This window comes from Bos taurus, chromosome 3, assembly GCF_002263795.3.
Source record: "Bos taurus isolate L1 Dominette 01449 registration number 42190680 breed Hereford chromosome 3, ARS-UCD2.0, whole genome shotgun sequence".
NCBI classification, from domain to species: Eukaryota; Metazoa; Chordata; class Mammalia; order Artiodactyla; family Bovidae; genus Bos; species Bos taurus.
The window spans coordinates 115,157,512-115,177,721 of record NC_037330.1 but is presented as its reverse complement, the minus strand read 5'-3'; the positions used below and the strand labels follow the sequence as shown (position 1 = coordinate 115,177,721).

The following is a 20,210-nucleotide window of genomic DNA, read 5'->3' as shown; positions in this document are numbered from 1 at the left end:
CTTTACTTGGTTAGTTTTTTATTGGTTTTGCGGGGGTGGACAGGGGGCCGTACGTGTCATGTGGGTAGTCGTCGGACCAGGGATGGAACCCATGCCTCCAGGACTAGAAGAGCAAAGCTTCACCACTGGACCCCAAGGAAGTCCCTCAGCGCTTTTTTTTTTTTTCCCACATGAAGGCTTTACTGTGACTTAAAGGGCACAGAACCGTGCCAGGAGACCACGGCCTCACTTCCCCCATCCTCAGCTCCTGGGTTTGGGGTCTTCTGTCCTCGGATCCAGCAGCTCCTACATGGACGAGCCGCTCCTGTCCTTGATGGCTTTAAATAAGCTTTCTGGAAATACCTAACTGCCCTCACGAAAGTCAGATCATTCAGAGCCCTCCAAGATCCAGAGAAGCCACTGAACTGACCACATCAGCAGGGCGACCACAGCTGGACCCGGATAACCCTAATGAAGGTTAATTCTGCAGGTGCTCGAAAACCCCAGGCATCTGGGCATGCACGTTTTAGATCTGCTCACAGCCTCCATCCACTTTTGGAGGTGGGTACCATTACCCTTCTCCTTTTTCCAAATAAAGGGCCGGCGCCTTGGAGGGGCATCACTCAGTCACACAGCAGTGCTGGAAGGAAGGCTTAGAAATCTGAAGCCATGACTCTAGAGCGCCAGCTCCTGCCTCAAGAGACAAGAAACGGTAGGAGGAGGGGAGGGTGTTCAGAGGGGAGTTGCCTGGACCTACCTGTCCCTTGGCGGCTACGGCTTTAGCTCGGGGTGCCAGGGGGTGCCACTCTTTCCATGTCCTGGAACCGAACCCAAAGCCACGGTTCCACCGTGGCCTCTGCTCCTGTCTTCATGTGGCTTTAGCTTTATGACAACAATCACGCCAAGAGGGCACCACCCTGCAGAGGGGGAAGTGCTTTTCAGGCTGTGGCTGGATATACAGTGGACACGGAAAACCCTTTTTCCAGGGCGAGAACCACTCAGGGGAAGTCACCTCGCTGCTGACCTTTAAGGCACTTTAATTGAGAGTCTGACAGTCACCTGCAGGCTCCTCAGGGACCCTCATGATGCAGCATGAGGAGAGAGCAGAGCTGGACGGTCCATGGCCCATCAGCAGCCTGAATGCAGGGTGACAGCGTCATCACAGTTTCATGGCCTGCCCCAAATGAGAAGCTGACAGTCCAAACAGAAACCAGAGCCCACTGCCCCGGGGGTGGGGTCAGAGGAGGCGGGGTGGTGTGCATGCAGGAGGCTAGGGGCAACCAGGAAAGGAAGACAGAAGAGAAGGGAGTAGCCCTACACCCACAGTCAAAGCCTTGCTAACACTGGCCCGAAAATGCAAGGCTTTCTAAGAATAAAGGGAGGGTGAGGCTCAAGAGAAGAAGTCACTTGTGCTCATCTCCATCACCCCAGAATTCTTGACCTTCTTTTACGACTGTATTTGGGGGCAGAGGAGGGGAGGATGCATTAACTAAATATTGAATTTTTCTGAAATGGCAACAATCTGCTCTAGACTGATGGGAAAGCAGTGGCTGCATGGTCCTCAGTGAAGGAAGAGGGGACCCCCATGTCCCACCTGGGTGAAGGAAGGGGGACCCCCACACCCCACCTGGGCTCCCCTTGAACTGGTCAGCCATGAGCTTCGACCATAAAATGATGAGATGAGACTACAACTTTCGTGAAAATTCATTCTAGACCTAAAATTCTACCATTAAAAAAAAAAAGTTTATTGAAGTATATAGCTGATTTACAATGTTAATTTCTGCTGTACAGCAAAGTTACAGTTTCAGATGTATACAGATTCAGTTATACATATATGCACATTCTTTTTTTTAATATTCTTTTCCATTATGTTTATCAGGAGATACTGAATATAGTCCCCTGTTGGCCACACAGTAGGAGCTTCCTGATTCCATCCATCCTACAGGTGCCTGCTAGTTCCCAGCCCCCAGTTCTTCCCCAAATTCTACCACGTTGACGTCAGGAGATCAACCCTGGGTGTTCACTGGAAGGACTGAGGCTAAAGCTGAAGCTCTAGTACTTTAGTCACCTGATGCGAAGAGCTGACTCATTTGAAAAGACCCTGATACTGGGAAAGATTGAGGGCAGGAGAAGGGACGACAGAGAATGAGATGGCTGGATGGCATCACCGACTCCATGGACATGAGTTTGGGTAAACTCCGGGAGTTGGTGATGGACAGGGAGGCCTGGTGTGCTGAGTCCATAGGGTCGCAAAGAGCTGGATACAACTTAGTGAGTGAACAACAACATCGGGATTCCTTTCCGAGGCCATCACAACTGACTCCTCAACTGAAAGCCTCGACAGAGCAGGTTCAAACAGTCTGATCTGAAATGTTCAGGTGACTGAGGTGCCCTCGGGTAGATGTTTGCTCCCTACTCAGCAAGCCACTGGATACTCTGAGGGCAGGGGAGACTGCGACTAACTGCCAAGACGGCAAGCACAAACTCATTCGCATGCAGTTGTGCCCACACATTTAACCAGCATCTTCAAAAACCGCGATCCGAAAGGTGCCCTCTGGTGCTTCCCTGGTGGCTCAGTGGGAAAGAAATCTGCCGGCCAACGCGGGAGACCCGGGTTCGAGCCCTGATCGGGGCAGCTAAGCCCGTGAGTCACAGCTACTGAAGCCCCGTCGCCCTGGAGCCCAGGCTCCACGACAAGGGAAAGCCCTGCGGTGAGAAGCCGTAGCACTACAACTGGAGAGCGGCCCCCACCTCTCGCCACAACCAGAGAAAAGCCCGCGTGAAGCCAAGGAGGCCCAGCACAGCCATTAATAAATTAACAAACTTTTAAAAGGCAATTTAAAAAAAAGGTGCCCTCTGTGTTGTCACTCGGTGACACAGAGCCCCTCAAGTTGACTTTCCGGGGCAGGGATGACCGTGCTCCCCCCACCTCCTTCACGGTAGTGACATCTGCCTTTGTGAGCAACCCCAGCCCACCTCTGCTTTCCTACAGAGTTAATTATCTTTCTGCTCGCCTTCTCTCTTGTCCTAGGGCAGTGCACAGGGCCACAGCCAGCAGCCCCCTCCTGGACGGGCCCCCCCGCCCCGACACTCAAAGGTGTTCTATAGAAGCCATTTTTAAAGACAGCCCACACGGCCTGCCAGGGCATGACACCAGCCTCGCGGCCACAGTCCTCTGTGTGCGTGCCGGTCCAGTCTCAGATCCCCGAGCCCCTTTCAGCCAGCTTCTCAGAGGCTGTCTCGTGGTCCGAGTGCCAGACTCAGCGCGGCCTTGTGCTTATCCCATGTGGACGGTGTGACTGGTTCCTTCCAGGTGGAGACACTGTAGGTGACCTCGAACTCGGGAGACTGAATGTCTACAGGTGAATGAATGTCTATTCCAGGGCAGAAGACGAGCTACTTGCAGATCAACGGGGTTTCGTGGGGCCCGCTCCCTAGAAAGGCCTGTGTGAGCACCAGTGAGTCCGAGAAAGAGCAGCCAGACCCAGAAAGTCCCCAGGGATGGGCGGATGGACGCGCGCACACATCACTGGACACATCACGTGACGGGGATGGGAGCGAGCCGGCCTTGAGCTCCGCTCCCCCTTCTCACTCCACCTCCGGATTAGCTAATCGGCGAGAACTCTGGCTGCTCTTGCAGACTCTCTTCTCCCATCCTCCCATCCTGCCTCCAAGGAGTTGGTCCTGACCACCTGCAGCGGAAACAGCTGAGAATCCGTGGACGTCTGCAAGCCTGATCTTCCAGGGTCAGAGAGCTGGTCCGTTTTCGGAGCGGGAAGGCAGCCTGCGGTCCGGCACCCCGCTTTGTGGCTCAAGGAGCCCCCTTCCTGCCCGCCCACAGCCTCCTCCACCACGGGGGCACTGGACAAAGGCAGCCTGCACCTCGGGCTCTGTCGCCTGCTTCCTTGGATGAGATCACTGTTGCTTTTTCCTCTCCGAAGAAGATCACAGGATGTGGAAGAACCCAATACAAGCGCTGGCTCAGACACCGGGGACCCCTTGAACAGACAGCAGGATGGGAGAAAGAAGTCGCTTTTGACAAAGTCTACTTCTGAGTTATGTTTCCACCTGGAACTTGTCAACTGCTGGCTTCCCGTCCAAAGAATTGTGCTCAGACCCATACGCAAGATGACCTGATCTCCTGGGCCCTGTGGACAGGATTGGGTAAACTCCTGGAGATTCTGTGGGTCTTCCCAGGGAGCACTGAACAGGGAGGGACCCCTCTGTGTCACAGAGAGAGGGTTTCCAGTTCCCCCCATTCCCGTTCACTACGATCACCCCCACCCGCCTTCCCCACCAACAAACACAATGAAGAGAAATGGTAAAGGGCATGAAAGGGGAAGCCTCTCCAAGCGCTCGGTGTTCACGGGCTTCCCCTCCCCAGAAGGGCAGCAACATTGGAAGATGGTTGCTATGGTCCAGCCCAGCTCTGTCTTTCCCAATCCTCCGAGGAAATATGCTGCAAAAAGTGATCCCAAGTCACTTTTTTTTTCAATCCATCTGAAAGCAAGAATTACATCTGCACTTCCTCATCAACAGAGCTCTGGGCCGCCTGGGACTTCCTGAGCCCAGAGGAGCCCGCACTTGACCTCCCAGCGTGCCGCCTTTGCGGGTGGGTCTGATTTTGCACAGCTGGGCCCTGTGGACGCCTCTGCCGACAGCTGTTAGGACATGGGAGGGGGCAGGGGGGAGTGGAGTGGGCTGAGGGGGCAGGGCGAGTTCTGGCACAAGCACCCCCTGCAGTCTTGGCCAAACCAAGACTAGAAGAATCCCCATCTGGATGCCTGACCTATAAGGCTCTCCTGGGGTGGGAGGCGGGGGAGGGCGGTGGCGGGGGTCCTGCCTGACATCCCTGCAGGAAAATGCAGAAGGCTCCTGCTGTCCGCGACCCGGGCCTTCCTGGGTCCTGAAACCTCTCCTCCTAAGCTTATCCTGAGGTCAACTCCATCAAGGCCCGTGGCAGCAAGGTCATTCCCCTCAATGCAGCCCAAGGGCCCAGGAAGGTGGGGTGGGGGTGGTGACGCAGAAGGCCCCAGCCTCCTATTTTATTCCCACCAATTGCCCCAAACCTCAGTGATGTAAGAAATGCACAGCGATTCCACCAAACAGGCAACGGGAGCTACAAGGTAAATCCCTGGTTGGGGGGAAGGCTGAGCTGAGTGGGTGAGGGGCACACACCAGTGGGTGGGGTCACTTCGCGATGATCCCCACCCTGGAAATTAACAGGAAAGCAGAGAACCTCACATCGCTTCAGCCCCAGGAACCCACTTTAGAACTTCAGGCTGAACAGACACTTGAAGTGCAAGGAGATGAAGAAGAAATGGCCCATCAACAGTTAACAACCTAGATGCTCATCAAAAAGGGATCAAGACAAACAGATACACAGACAGACACACTGATGCGGGCATGTTTGAGAAAATCTTGCACCACTGTTAAAAGGATGACCCCGACGGCTGAGCAGGTGAGACATCCTTCAGTTCAGTTCAGTTGCTCAGTCGTGTCCGACTCTTTGCAACCCTGTGAATCGCAGCACACCAGGCCTCCCTGTCCATCACCAACTCCCGGAGTCCACCCAAACTCATGTCCATCGAGTTGGTGATGCCATCCAGCCATTTCATCCTCTGTCGTCCCCTTCTCCTCCTGCCTTCAATCTTTCCCAGCATCAGGGTCTTTTCAAATGAGACATCCTAAGGTCATCTAACCACACAGAACAGGCTGGCGAGGCACACGGGGAAATGAACACACATCACCTGCCAAGTGGGCGACATCAGACAGGGGCCCTATTCTAGAACAGTTATTTTCTATAGTGCAGTAACCATGTTACAGCAATAACATCACTCGTGAAAGAGATAACACGCGTATTTTTTTTTTTTTTTTTTACTTTTAGAGGTCGATATCGCTGACAGTCGGAGGGGAGAAAAGCAAAACTCTGCACGGGGACAGAAGGCAGTGGCAGGGAGACCAGCCAGCGGGCCACGAGGGCAGGAGCGGAAACCGGGCGCCCGAGAGGACGGGGTGCCACCAGCTCGGAGGCCCCAGTTCCCTGACATTCACCAAAGAGCTGCTTGAACTGCTCCCAGGAATGCTCAGGCAGGCTTTCAACACACACACACACACAAAAGGCATTTCTTTTCTAATTACAAGTTTCCCTAAAACACAACCAAGACATATTTTAAAAAAGCAAAAAAGAATTCCACATTTGGGGGCCAATCACATACTTCTGCAGAGTTGCATGTGTCTGAACTGGATCTGTAAGATTAGAGAGTTGTTTTTTTAAGACAAGTTTAAAACTCCCATTATACATTGTCTCGGGTAATGTGTAGGTCTGCATGGCTAACGCTGGCTGGCAAGTGGTTTATGGGAAATACCGTCCGATCATAACCTGGTTTTTCCCAGGACGGGGGACTGTCAGCAGGCGTCAAGCTGGCCATTACAGAAAGGCCGAGACCTGATTCTTGGGCAAGAACACACTCAAGAGGCAGACAGAGTTGCTTCCTAAGCCACCTCAATCCAGCTCAACAGGTCGGGGCTCTTCTCCCCAATTCTTTCTGACCCACCAAACATCACACGGTTCTCCTTCAAGGGGAAAGATCACACCTGGCTCCCTGCTCAGTCAGGCAGGCTTCCCAAGGTGGCACAGGGTCTGTCCTTTAGAATTCGCCCCCAAATTTTTCTTAAAAGGTGACGGGGGGGTTAAAAATGGTGGCAGGCAAGGGAACACACAAACGACTCACATATGCCAGCCTGGCGCGTTCACGGCCTCTGCGGCACACACTCCCAATCAGACAGCTTAATTACAGACCTTCACTGTTTATAAACTAGACGTGCCAGGAAGCAACCAGGAAACGCCACTCGGGACTGCTCTCTCATTCAGCTGAGCCTGTCCGTCTACCAGTGGTAGAGACGGTTCTTGGAAGTTTTAGGATTTCTTGACTTCTGAGCTGAGATGGGAACTCTGGGGTGGGACGGAATGTGCAGCTCCTTCCTTTTCTAGAAGACAGTCCCTCTGCCCTGTGGTGGGCTGGCCTCTGCTGACCCTTGATCTTCTGAAGTTGGGGCGGACAGACAGCACCTTCCCTCCTGGCCTGGGGCCACAGGGGCCATGGGGGATCATTTTTAACTGCGAGGGAAACCAGCCGGAATCTCGGGAGATGGGCCGGCTTCAGTCTCCAACAGAGGCAGGAAATGTTCCAGCAGCTTCAGCTCTCAGCATGACGTCTCCATACACCTGGGAGTCCAGCCCCTGACTGATCAGGCCCGCACGCTCAGGCACCTCTGGGTCAGGGGATGGTCTCTGCAGTAAGTGATGCTGTGATGCCCACCACCACCCCGGGGGAGGGAAGGTGGAGATGAATCGGGCTGCCCTAGAAGCTGACCGCCACTTCCCCAGGGGACACCAATAAGCCAGGGGGATCCTCACGTCAAGGGACACATAGGTCTTCTTGAGCAACTGTAGGTCTCCGAGCCCTTGACGGATAAGTCACAACTAGAAACAATGCAGATATCCCCCAAAGGGAAACTGTCTACTCCGGATGACCTTATCAACTCCTGAGTCCCTCAAGACCTTGAAAATAATCTGAAAGGAAGTCCCAGGACAGTGGGCTTTGAAGTTGTTCTTCTCCGCTCTGCAAAGCAGAACTGGACGGTCCAGCCACACAGCAGGCTGAACCACGGGGTTGGGGTTTGACAGACCAAGGTGCGGCAAGCCTCTTCTGCTCTGCTGTTATCTCCGAGTGAGAGAGACTCCCTGAGCTTCTTTGGCAAACAGAACACACCTCGTGTGCGCCCAGAAACACAGCGGGTGCCCGGCCGCTACATGCTGGAGGGGGAGCAGGGAGAGATGGACCCAGGACGCTCCGCCCTGTGAGATCACCCCCGACGTGTGTACATCTGCCCTGAGCTTCGCCCCTCGCCCCCAGCAGCCGCTGAGCCACGGCTCCAGCTGCAGAAATAAATTCCCTTCTCGGCCTCCTCCTCTCCTGCCCACCCTGGAAACACTGGGATTTCCCCAGGATTCTCTTCCAGGAGTTGTTCACCCACTCCCGCGGCCTGCTCTCCATCTCCAGATGACCTTCAAATGGACACCCCTGCTCAGAGCGGAGCTAGGGGGTCACTGGCTCAACAACCTTTCTCACAAGCCCACTCAGCTGTCCCATGGAAGCCCCCAGGCTCAGCAGGAGCGTGGCCAACTCAGAACTCAGCCCGGTCCCTCCCGAAGCCTGAGTGCCACCATGATCCACCCAGCTCCCCGCCCTCGGCCTTTCTCTGCCAAATGCAATCAACCATCAAGTCCTGGACTGGCTTGTCTGAGATCTCTCCAGAACTGCTGCCCGCCTCCATCCCCACTGCCATCTCCAGGCCAGTGGTTCTCGGCGGGCAACACTGGATCCGGACTGTCTGCAGACATGTCCAGTTGTCACACTTCGAAAGGGGTGCCCTGGCACCTAATGAGTGAAGAGGCCAGGGATGCTGCTGACCACCCCGCAGTGGCCAGCAGGCCAGGCCAGCCAGCCAGGGGAGCGGGACAGCCCCCCTGCTCCAAGTGTCAGGAGGGCTGACAGTGCAAATATCCCTGTCTTGGGCCAACACCACCCCTCTCCTGGATCACGGCCAGCTGCCCCACTGGACTCTCCCCGCCTCCAGTCCCTGCTCGCCAAGTCTGTGCTCTGCAGGGAAGCCAGAGCAACCTCTGGCTCCAGGACACACGTGATCACAGTCTTGTGTGTGTGCTCTCAGTTGTGTCCAACTCTTTGCGACCCACGGACTGTATGGAGCCCCCCAGGCTCCTCTGCCCGCGGAATTCTCCAGGCAAGAGTCCTGGAGTGGGTAAGCCATTTCCTTCTCCAGGGGATCTTCCTGACCCAGGGACTGAACTTGCGTCTCCTGAATTGGCAAGTAGGTTCTTTACCAAGGAGCTACCTGGGAACTGGATCACAGTTTTACTCTTCCCTCAATCCTAGAAAGCAGGGCCAATGACAGGGAATCTCCCCACTCACAGACAGCTGGTATTCACACTACAGAGTTTTCTTTCTGGTCTTTTATCTGGATGGATGGATGGATGGATGGATAAGATAGATTGACTGATTGACGCAGGCTTGCCAGGAGCTCAGTGGTAAAGAATCTGCCTGCAAGAGACCTGGGAGACACAGGTTCGATCCCTGGGTTGGGAAGATCCCCTGGAGGAGGGAAGGGCAATCCACTCCAGTACTCTTGTCTGGAAAATCCCATGGACAGAGGAGTCTGGCAGGTTATAGTCCATGGGGTGAAAAAGAGTCAGACACGACTTCACAACTAATCAACAATATAGACTCTTTTAATGTAATTGGAAAAAAAAATTTTGGGGGGGCAAAAATGAGATAGTATTCATCATACTATTTTGCAGCTTGTTTTAACTGAATAACGTGGACATTCCCCCACATCATTTTGCAGTTTATCTTTCATCAGCTTATTTGCAGTTTTGTAGCAGAGCACATGCTCACTCTTCAGTTTTCTTCACTCTTTCAATGTTTATGGGACGCTTGACGTGCAGCCAAGGGATGAGACTGAGCCCGGGTCCCCCCAGGGGTTCCCCTCCCAGAGCTGCAGCTACGGCAGGACCAGGCCCACCTTTCAAGGCCCTAACGGCACAGGGCCAAACGCGGGCATCAGGTCTACTTCCTGCTTCAGAGCCAAGGGCACTGAGGCCCAAGGAGGCAGGAGGGTCGGTACTCAGGCGCAGGGCTGGTATGTGATCAGCATCCTGACACCCGCCCCTTCACTCCCCTGGCTGACATCTGGAGAGGTCTGAAACATGCCGCCTTCTGGCCTGGAGCATCCATCGCCATGTTCTCCTAAAGACCATGCCAGTTCGTGATCCCGTGAGATGCTATACATCCCATAACCCTACAAGGCAGGTCTTATCTTCATTTTACAGAGAAGGAGACCAAGATCGAGAGCAAGCGTCCCACACCAGGTGCAGAACCGCACGCTGAATCAGCCGCATTTCCAGTTTTCCTAGGGCTGCTGTGTTGAAGCTCTTTGGGTGCCGCAAGCCCCAGAAATTCACAGTCACTCAGGCCTGGGGGCTAGGCATCCAGCAAAGTGTCTGCAGGGTGGGGGTCCCTCTGGGGCCTGAGGGAGGACCTGACCAGGCCTCTCCCGTCTCTGGGGGGCCTGAGGGCCAGCCCGGGTACTCCTTGGATGGCGGCTCTCTTGCCTTTACCTTCCTGGGGTGTTCTCCCCATGATGCACAAATCTCCCCCTTTTTATTAGGACACTGGTCACACTGGATCAGGGCCCGCCCTATCCCGGAGGACCTATTCTTAACTAATGGCGTCTGCTATGACCTCATTTCCAAAGAAGACCACATTCTGAGCTACTAGGGAGTCAGGACTTCAGCATATGAATTTTGGACAGGACACAGTTCAACCCGTAACAAGCAGTGGACACAAGGAATCCGCTAGGCTGACTCACATCCCAGCCAGGGGGTTCCTGGGAAAGCCGGGTGCAGGGCCCCAGGGGATGGGTCGTCTAGGAGAGGGTACTCGGGCCAGGCAGAGGCTGCGTTCTGGACAAGGCCTCCTCTTCCACCCCAGAATTTACCTGGAGGGCTGGACACCCACATCCTTTTCCAAGGTCATGACCATTCCCACAATCAGAGAGCCTTCCCCTTCTATTCCGTCAGCAGGGGTGTCGTTATTCTTCGGAACAGTCAGCCTGAGAATCTCAGTGCACAGGACGCCCCCGTCTCTCTGCTTGTGGCTGAAGCCCCAGAAAGGCGTTCCAAGGAGCTAAGGCCCGAAGCACTTGCCTGAAGAAAAAGACAAGCGAGCTGCACGGCTCATTTTCCAGAACCCTCTTCTCCGTAAGCTGGGATTTCATGGCACTGAAAGAAAATCACCCTTCTGCACAGGAGAACGCTGCTGTCCCCACACCCCAGGACGCCGCTCCCTGGGAGCACAACTCTAGCGGGAGTGAGAAAGCACTGGGAAAGGCCTCATCGACAGCTCTGACACCGACTCTAGAAAAGTCACTCCTCTAGCTGATTCCTCCTAAAAGGAAACCCAAGAGCACTCCTGCTTCTGTCTTCTCATGTCTCAGGGACTGAACCCACTGTGGCCAAACCGTTTAAAATAATCTCAGCAAGACTTCCCTGGTAGCCCAGGGGGAAAGAACCTGCCTTGCAATACAAAGGACTCGAGTTCGATCCCTGGTCGGAAGGAAGATCCCACATGCCTCGGAGCAACACAACCCAAGCGCTGCAATTACTGAAGCCTGTGTGCTCCGGAGCCCACGAGCCACAGCCACAGAGTCTGAGTGTCCTCATCGAAAGATCTCGCATGACGCAACAGAGATCCTACATGACACAACAAATGCCCAAAGTAGCCAAATAAATAAAAATTTTTAAACTAAAAATTTAAAAAATAATCTCAGGAATATGGAATTTTTCTGAATGATGGATGAAAAAAACTAATCCATTTTCCATACCTGGAGACTCTCCTGAGCTTTTAGAGCAACTAGTTTTCCTAAGAAGACTACCAGGTAAGATGAAGGTCAAACCTTATCAGCAGAGAACAGAGGAACCAGAGGATACGCCTGCATCCAGAGACCGCTCTCTCTGGATCACGTGACCCTGGGCGGTTTCTCATTCCAGCTTCCAGAGCGGGCAGCAGAGGCTCGGAAAGACTGGATGCCTTACTCACGGCCATGCAGCTGAGCTCTGAGGTGGCTGCTGTTCAGTTGCTAAGTCGTGTCCGATTCTGCGACCCATGGACTGCAGCACACCAGGCTTCCCTGTTGCTCACTATCGCCCAGAGCTTGCTCAAACTGACTCCACTGAGTCGGTGATGCCATCCAACCATCTCATCCTCTATCATCCCCTTCTCCTCCCACCTTCAATCTTTCCCAGCATCAGGGTCTTTTCCAATGAGTTGGTTCTTCACATGAGGTGGCCAAAGTACTGAGTTCCAGCTTCAGCATCAGTCCTCCCAATGAACATTCAGGACTGATCTCCTTTAAGATGGACCGGTTGGATCTCCTTGCAGTCCAAGGGACTCTCAAGAGTCTTCTCCAACACCACAGTTCAAAAGCATCAGTTCTTTGGCGCTCAGCTTTCTCTATGGTCCAACTCTCACATCCATACGTGACCCCTGGAAAAACCATAGCTTTAACTGTATGGACCTTGTTGGCAAAGTGATGTCTCTGCTTTTTAATACGCTGTCTGGGTTTGTTATAGCTCTCCTTCCAAGGAGCTCTAAGGTCAGATTCAAATCCAGGACCCCTGCTGCTTATGTCAGCAGGTGTCTCCTGACCACAGACCCAGGCACCAGGTTGTGCAAGATCCGTCACCAGGAAAGAAAGCATTCACGCTTCTGAGGGGAATCTGGGCTCGACCTGAGGCCCTTGAAAACCCACACAGACCTGCCAACGACAGCCGCCCACCACGTCCACACTTTGGAGGGATCAGGGGAGGCGGGGGAGGACAGGGACCACTGCTCCATCCGTTCATTCATCCTACGAAAGGCACGGGGCCCTGACCGCAAGCCACGGCTTTTAGCACGAGCTCTCTCGCTAGAAATTCAACGCTCATTTCAACACTTTGGAAAAAGATTCCATTTTGACCCAAATAAAAACCAGCATTCTCAGGTTCAATGGGATGATTAAAGGGAGAAAGGGGAGAAATCCGATGAAAACACGGCCACAAAAGCAAGGGGCTCGGGCCTCACTCCGACTGGGATGCTGACAATCGAAAGCATAGCAGAGAAGGTCCCTCGAAGCCCCAGGGTGGCTCACCTTTCCTGACTGTCCTCGGGGCCGGGGCACAGCTGGCCCGCAGCGCACGTGGTGGAAACGGTTAGACGGGATTCACTCACAGCCTGAGCAGCTCGGTTTCGACACAAGGAATAACCTTCTGAGGGACAGTTTCTCCACTCCGGTTCCCGTGAGAAGCTGTAAACAAGCGTCTTCTGGTGGGATAGGGGGTGGGGGTACCGGGGGGGAACTTCCAAGGCTGGAGCTCACCACTGTTTTATACAGTATCACACAGAGGGGCATAATTATGAAAATGACGGTGCTGTGACTTGCGTGGAAGACTCCTAAGGATGTGAAATGTAAACACACATCCACAGTTACACACACAGCTCTCAAAAAGCAGAATTCTCATCCAGGGACACGCCAGTGCAAACTCATCCCATAAACGACTCCCAGGACCCCAAGGAGAAGTTCCAAGGAGAAGAGACACAGTGGTGGAACGATCAAGGGGAAAGCCCCATTGTCTGTCTTCAAGTCACAGCTGCTTGTCTTCAAGTTCCAGCGTTCAGCCCCCATGCACAGGTCTTGCCCTACCCTGAGGCTTAGGGAAAAATCAGGGCCCCCTCGCTGCCACTTTTGTGAGAGGGGCTCAAGCAAAGCAGAACGCAGAAGCCCACCAAGCTCGCCCAGAGGGAGGGCTAAGGCTGCCCGTTGGGCTGCTGACTTCGAAACAGAAATGCCTCCTACGCGAGTCAGGGCCAGGCAGATCTGCCAACCCGGCTGTCTGTTTTCCAGCCGCTGGGCTCCGGGACCTTCCTCTGAAATGATGATGTCCATCCCAACAGGAAAATCAAGATGACAGCACACGCAATAAAGCTCCCCTGGCACGCCATCGGGCACCACGAAAGGAAGGCTGGGCAGAAGAGCAGCCAGCGGCCCGCTCTCCTGCCTCCTGATTAAATCAGCAGGCTCTGTTCTGCAGCAGAAACACAACCACTTCATCAGCAAGGAGAGACGACAGATCCTCGCTCCCCAGAGAAGCCAGGTGGAACTAGAAAAACAGAAGCATCCGGAGCTTCTTGTTCGCAGCCGTGACCTGCCCAAGCCTGCCCGATCGCGGCTCAGAAAACCAGTCATGTAGAACTCAGCCATCAACAGACAGTCGCCTGACAGCCTCAGGTATATCTCGGATCTGGCAGCTCACCAAAGCCTGGACCGTCATCGTGGAGCTGGCAAGGCAGAGGGGCCACCAAAGAGCACGTCCCCCGGCCCCGGAACACGGCCTGCGGGTCTCAGCTGCGGCCAAGGAGCCTCCTGGAAACTCTGCCCAAGGGGTGAGAAGTTCACCCCCTGAAAGACAGACTGTTAATTCAGCTTGAGACACTGACGTGCAGGGGCAGCAGCCTCCCGGGTCTCCCGGACACCACATTCTCACTTTGTGTATGAGTCAGTCCACTGGCCACGTACGCCTGGGAACCCCAACTAAGAGTGGCTTAAGGCAGACGGAAGGCCAGGCCCCTCCTGTCAATGGAGTGTCCAGGTGGGCTGTCCCAGGTGAGGCTGGGGGGGTGCTCCACAAACCTGGACCCCTTCCAGTAAGGAAGGGGCCCCAGGAGGAGAGACCTGGGTTCGATCCCTGGGTCAGGAAGATCCCCTGCAGGAGGGCATGGCGACCCACTCCAGTATTCTTGCCTGGAGCATCCCATGGACAGAGGAGCCTGGCGGCTACAGTCCATGGCATCGTAAAGAGTCACACACGACTAAGGGACTAACACACAGACAGGAGAGAACAATCAGAGAGGAAGGGGTGAAGGTGCAAAGGGACCCCCACAACCCCTGCTCTCCTGGAAGGAGGTCGACCAGAAGCTGCCACACAGCACCCCCAGCTGCGTCTCAGGGGAGCAGCCACCCCCACAGCAAGAGGGGAAGCGTGGGTCTTTACTCTGGGGACCCAGTTGTGGACTGGGACCAAGAGCCACCTGCACCGCATTAGCATTTCCCAGCTGCCACAGGCGCGCCCAAGCGCGTTTCCACGCAGCTCTCACTCATTTTCACTGCAAGCATGTGGCACAGATATTATCCTCCTCTGCCAAGGCACACGGAGGCTCTAACGTCTCAGCCCGAAGCCCAGCCCACGGCAGCTGCTCCTGAGGGCTGACTGTGCGCCCCGGCAGGCCTGGGCCTCCCGGAAGAAGCACAGTGTTAGGAGAGGTGATCCCCAAGTCCGGGAACCTCTGGTGGGAAGGCAGGCCAGCCACAGTGGGTACAGTGGGAACCACACATTCCAGTTGGTGGGCACAAGGCCCCTGTTGACCAACGATGCCCGGCCAGCCGGCCAAGCCCATCCCACCCCTCCCTAACCCCCCGGATCTGGCTGGTCAGGGGTGGCCAATCCATTGTCCTTCCCGGCGTCACCCCACAAGCCTTGCGTGGCTTTTCAGTTCAGCTCTCCTGAAGCGCCCTGTCCGAGTCCTCTGGGGGACACCTTTTCATGATCCCTGCCCCCCAGGATCTGAGCGTCAGGAGCGATTTGGCTATTCACACATGAGAACAGAAACAGCTTTCTCCGTGTGTGCTTATCTGCAGGAGGGATGAACCCTGATGACATGGGCTGCACCCCCGCCCCCCACTTCAGATTCCCACCCGGGGGTCGCCCTGGGATCTGGGCCTGGCCGGCGTGTTTGCGTAAGAAGGCGCTAGCCGGTGGGCCCTGTCAAAATATTTTTTGACGGACCGGAGATGAGTTTGATGACACGGTTCACCGTTGCCAGGGAATGTGTTCACAATATGTTTCCACAATCTGCCACTGGCTCTCGGAGGCGGGCTCTTTGTTTTGATCGGGCTGCGCGCAGGGCTGTCCCTCGGGCTCATACATTATGCAGGCCCGGGCGGCCCACAGGCCTGGGTTCCAATAATTAGGGGGAGGCGGGGCTGGCCGTTGCCATGGCAGCACTCTGTGCAGATGAAGGACAGGTGCCCCCCCCCGCCCCCCGCAGGAGCCCCTGGGCTGCCAAACAGCATCAAGGCAGCGAAGCAGCAGAATCACTGAACGTGAAGACCGAAGCCTAATAGTGCCCGCTGCCCCCTCGTGTGTCCCGAAGCCTTAGAGAGGTACCCAGACATGGCTGTGCCACGTTATGACGTGGCATGGAAGATGCGTTGGCCAAAAGGCTTCGAAATTCTACATCACACATCTCATCTCAGAAGGAAGAATGTACAGAAAAATGTTTAGCAGGAAGTCCAGCAAAACATTAATGACCACGTGTAATAGGTTTTCAAAACGGTAACTTTTCTTTTCTCGTGTGTTTCACTGGCATAAAACCTCCCTACGATGCTCTACTTTGTAGTTTCATATACACGTATTACTACTGTACTGGAAAAAAAAGCGATGAAATCTTCCATACACAGCGTGGAATGGTGAATACCTGCTTCAGAAGTCCTTGGGACTCATGAGACTTCATAAACAGCCGCTGAGCGCTGGTCACTGGCTGCCTTCCATGGGGTCCGCTCCCTCAGGTTAGCAGCAGTGGTCCCCGCGCTAGACGCTTGGTCCCCAGCCTGGAGATGCTCCTCCCGCGTGTCGGTCCTGTTCTCCTCCTCCTGGTCTGCAGCGTCCACCTGTGGCCGCAGCATCCTGACCCACCCCCTGCCCGCCTTCCTCCCGCTCCTGGAGCCTCACTGCAGAGGCCCACCGGGGCCTGCGCACCTGCACACCCAGCCTCCGGCTCCCCTCGCTCCTCCAGGCCTCCGGGCAGGTTCACCTGCTCACCCATCCCTCTGCCCAGACCACACCTCCAGGCTGCCCTTCTGCAAAGCCCACCCCTAGAAACCCAGCGAAGAGCTCCTCCGTGCCGGCCCCACCCTGCCCAGTATCCCTGACCTCTCCCTGGGGTCCTCCAGGGGGACACCAGGCACAAGGGCACAGCCACGGTCCAGCTTCCTGTCCTTTGGTCCAACAGCAGCCCCACTGCAGCAAGAGCATCGGAGGTGACGATGCTTCATGAAGTGGCCTTCGTCCGCTCTGACAGACTCTCCTCAGAGCCTTCCGAGCCCTGACTCACTGGGGTCTCACGCCCCTCTCTCCTCCCACCACAGCTGCCCTGGAGAACGCTGGCCCAGCAAGTGAGTGGGGGCCGGGCCATCTTCCCATGTGGACCAAGCACACGCTGCCCACTCGGGTCCTCCCTCCCTTCTTCTCCAGCAAGCATGTCCCTCCTAAGTCCACCCTTCCCCTTTCCAGTCAAGAAGACTCCAGGACACATTTCTCCAGTTCTGACGCATCCTCATCACGCTTCAGGCAGAACTCAAAATTAACATTCAAATCACTGAGAAAAATCGTCCCCCCACTGCCCAAAATTGCCGTTCTCAGCAATAAACATGAGCCCTGATGGTGTCCTGTTCCAGGGGAACATCGCAGAGAGTGGCAGAAGGCTCGGTCAGGACACAACATTTTACTGTGACTTCCCCGGAATGATGAGCAAGCAGGCGCCACTCCCGAACAAAGACTGGAACCGGACTTGGTATCTCGAGGGCCAGCACTGGAGGCTACGGAGATGAGCACGACGGAAGACTCCGAGGACCGCACTCATGGGCGCTGTCAAACCAGAGCCAAAGGACTCATCTCCCCTCATGAAGAAGGCTGAGCCTTTGTCCTACAAAGTCTCCACAGCATCAAATTAAATAACAACGCACGGAGTCTAGTTGGAAATTCAACTCTATGAGCACGATGAAAATAAACTCAGTGTACCTACATGGTGGTTGGGCCCCTTTCTGCTGGATTCAACCGAAACCCACCAGGACCTACAGCAACACAGGTTATGAAATGACAGCCCGTGGGGTGTATCCAGCCCGGCGCGGGTTTTTGTGAATAATGTTTTACCAAAACTCAGCCATGACCGTTTGTTTATGCATTTTCACAAAGCAGCTGAGACACCACTTAAGGAGTGGACAGCCCTCAAAGCCTAAAATACTTGCCTGTCTGGCCCTTCCCAGAAAGCGTTAGCTGACCTCCGCAGAACTTCTAACCTCAACGGTATTTTGTTCCCAAGAAAAGAAAATTTTACTGTCATTCAAGCTACTTCTTCTTATAGAACTTAAGAAATACGTGATCCTCAAAGAAAAGAGGAGTATCCGTGTAACAAAAAAACTGGAAAAAAAACACCCGTAAAACCCACTGTCGTAACCACAACCATCCTGGTGAACTATCCCTCAAACTTCTGGATGCAGCTGTCCTTTTACAAGATGACGCACTAACCTCACATCACCACTCACCAAGCACCAGGGCCTGTCCCGTGGGCCGGACCTGGGTCTCCCCACTAATCCATCGGACAAACTTACAAGGGAGAGTGTGCACCTGTATTCGGTTATCTCTGCTCACAATAGAGACATAAACGTGGACACCTACATTTTCCAATGTTTTGACTCTAATAAAATGCAGCAACAAATATTTGTGCCTTCTTTCTACAAATCTAATATTCTACTTGCCTGTAATACTGAATAGAATATTCAGTAGGAAAGAGTATCCTAATAGAATATTATAGGAAAGTATACCATTCTCGAATTTCTACACCAAACGTGTGAACATTTTGAAGGCTTCCGCCCCTTGCTGTCACGCTGCCTTCCATATGAACTGGCCGATGTATACTCCCTGCCAGGAACATGTGACAAGGCCCTGAATTATTTTATGTTAACCTTCCATCGGGAACAGCATTAAACAATGATCACCATGAAAAGTCCCGGCTGAAACAAAGCAAGACAGTGCTGTCCATACTTCCCACACGTGGTTATGGACAACTTCATACGAGAGTTGGGCAGACATTCTAAATACACGTGCAGACATCCTAAATACATCCTAAATACACGCCTTTATGTGTGTGCCATCTTTCAAATCCCTTTCAAGCTGAAGCTTGGAAGGAACTAACATTTGGTGACAAGGCTGAAAAACTAGGTATCTTGCTGGGGTAATAACAACGCATCTTCATATAACAGCAGACACAGTCCACAGCGCACTCCCTTCCAATCAGACCCACCACACTGCCCACCACTGGCAACATGCCTTCCTCAAGAAACGCAGAGCCGCCCTGACCCCGGTCACATGGACCCCGGGATGCCCTCCTGCTGCCTCCACCAGCTTAGTCCAGGGCCCAGGGCCTGCCAGGCATCACTCCTTGTCCAGGGAGCCTCAGCACAACCCACTCTGCACCCTTCAGAACTGCAGAGGCATCATCCCAGAGCCCGAGGGGTGGTTCTCCTGTAGCACCCTGCAACAATTCAGGTCTAGGCAGAGGTAACTGCTACAGCCTCAGATGTCAAGGTCAGGGAGGAAAAGAGACGCACCTGAGTCCCGACGCAGTACCTGGAGCCGTGGCCGAATTCTCTCAGTAGGACCTGAATTCCTCTTAATTCCTCTTAGCCCTACACACACACACACACACACACTCACACACACACACACACACACACACACACACACACACAGCTCTAACACGCATGCACTCACTGTACAGCGCACAGGAAAAAAATTTTAATATTCAAAAGTTTATTCGTTTAAAGAAATATATAAGCATTTAACTATGAAGTAAATTCTGGCTGGAATATCCTTTTTTTATTTTTTGGCTGCACTGTGCAGCCTGCAGGATCTTAGCTCCCAGACCAAAGACTGAACCCAGAGCCCCTGAAGTCGAAGTGTGGAGTCCTAACCCCTGGGCTGCCAATGAACTCCCTAAACGGAATATTCTATAGCAGGTAAAACGAAGAACCAGAACGGCACGCATTTCTATTTGTTTATTCACTTGTTGCTCTGGCCACGCCAGGTCTTAGATGCTGTGTGTATGCAGTGTGTATCCTGTATGTGTGTATACATACAGATGCCGTATGCACGCAGCATGCAGGACCCTTAGCGGCATATGGGATCCAGTTCCCTGACCAGGGACTGAACTCCGGCCCCCTGCGTTGGCAGAGTGGCATCTGAGTCATTGGGTCACCAGAGAGGTCCCCAAAATGATGCTGGTTTTTTTTTTTTTTCCCACGCACATCGCAGAAGGACACAGTCAGTGTGCTGTCCCGTGGGCTCTCGCACGGAACACCGTGTCCCAAGGACACACGCTTGGGCCACGGTCTAAAGGGATGCGGATGGCAAGACGCACACAGCCGGGAACACGGATGGAGCAGGTGGCGGCGGGCCTCCCTCCGAGCCTCTAATGCTTTCTTTCACAAACACAAACGCAGCCACACCCCACAGAGCAAAAGCAAACGGAATTTTTCCATCAAGGAGGTGCATAATCACATCGTCTTCTCTCTGGATTTTAGAATCTGAACCATTTAATACTTTCAATGAGAAGGATACAAGGTTCTCTCAACGGTTAAGAAGCTGCTTTTCAGCAGAGAGTCACTTGGGACCGTGACTGCAGAGAGCTGTTCTCCGGCCACCAGCTCCAGGCCGGCTGGCCATGGCTCCAAGCTCTTCTGTGAGTAATTAGCGATGACCAATTCCCCTGGAGGCC

The 20,210-nt window shown here is 54.0% G+C and overlaps 1 protein-coding gene and 1 long non-coding RNA gene across 5 annotated transcripts in view; one reads left to right on the top strand and one right to left on the bottom strand.

The window, feature by feature from the left end:
* AGAP1 (ArfGAP with GTPase domain, ankyrin repeat and PH domain 1) overlaps nt 1–20,210 on the bottom strand; it is a 561,115-nt gene that overhangs the window by 427,547 nt on the left and 113,358 nt on the right. The gene's annotated exons all lie outside the window — the stretch shown is intronic.
* On the top strand, nt 31–11,689 carry LOC132344954 (uncharacterized). The gene is made up of 3 exons (XR_009494038.1): nt 31–691; nt 1,859–5,440; nt 5,867–11,689. It is a non-coding gene; the product is annotated as an uncharacterized lncRNA (long non-coding RNA).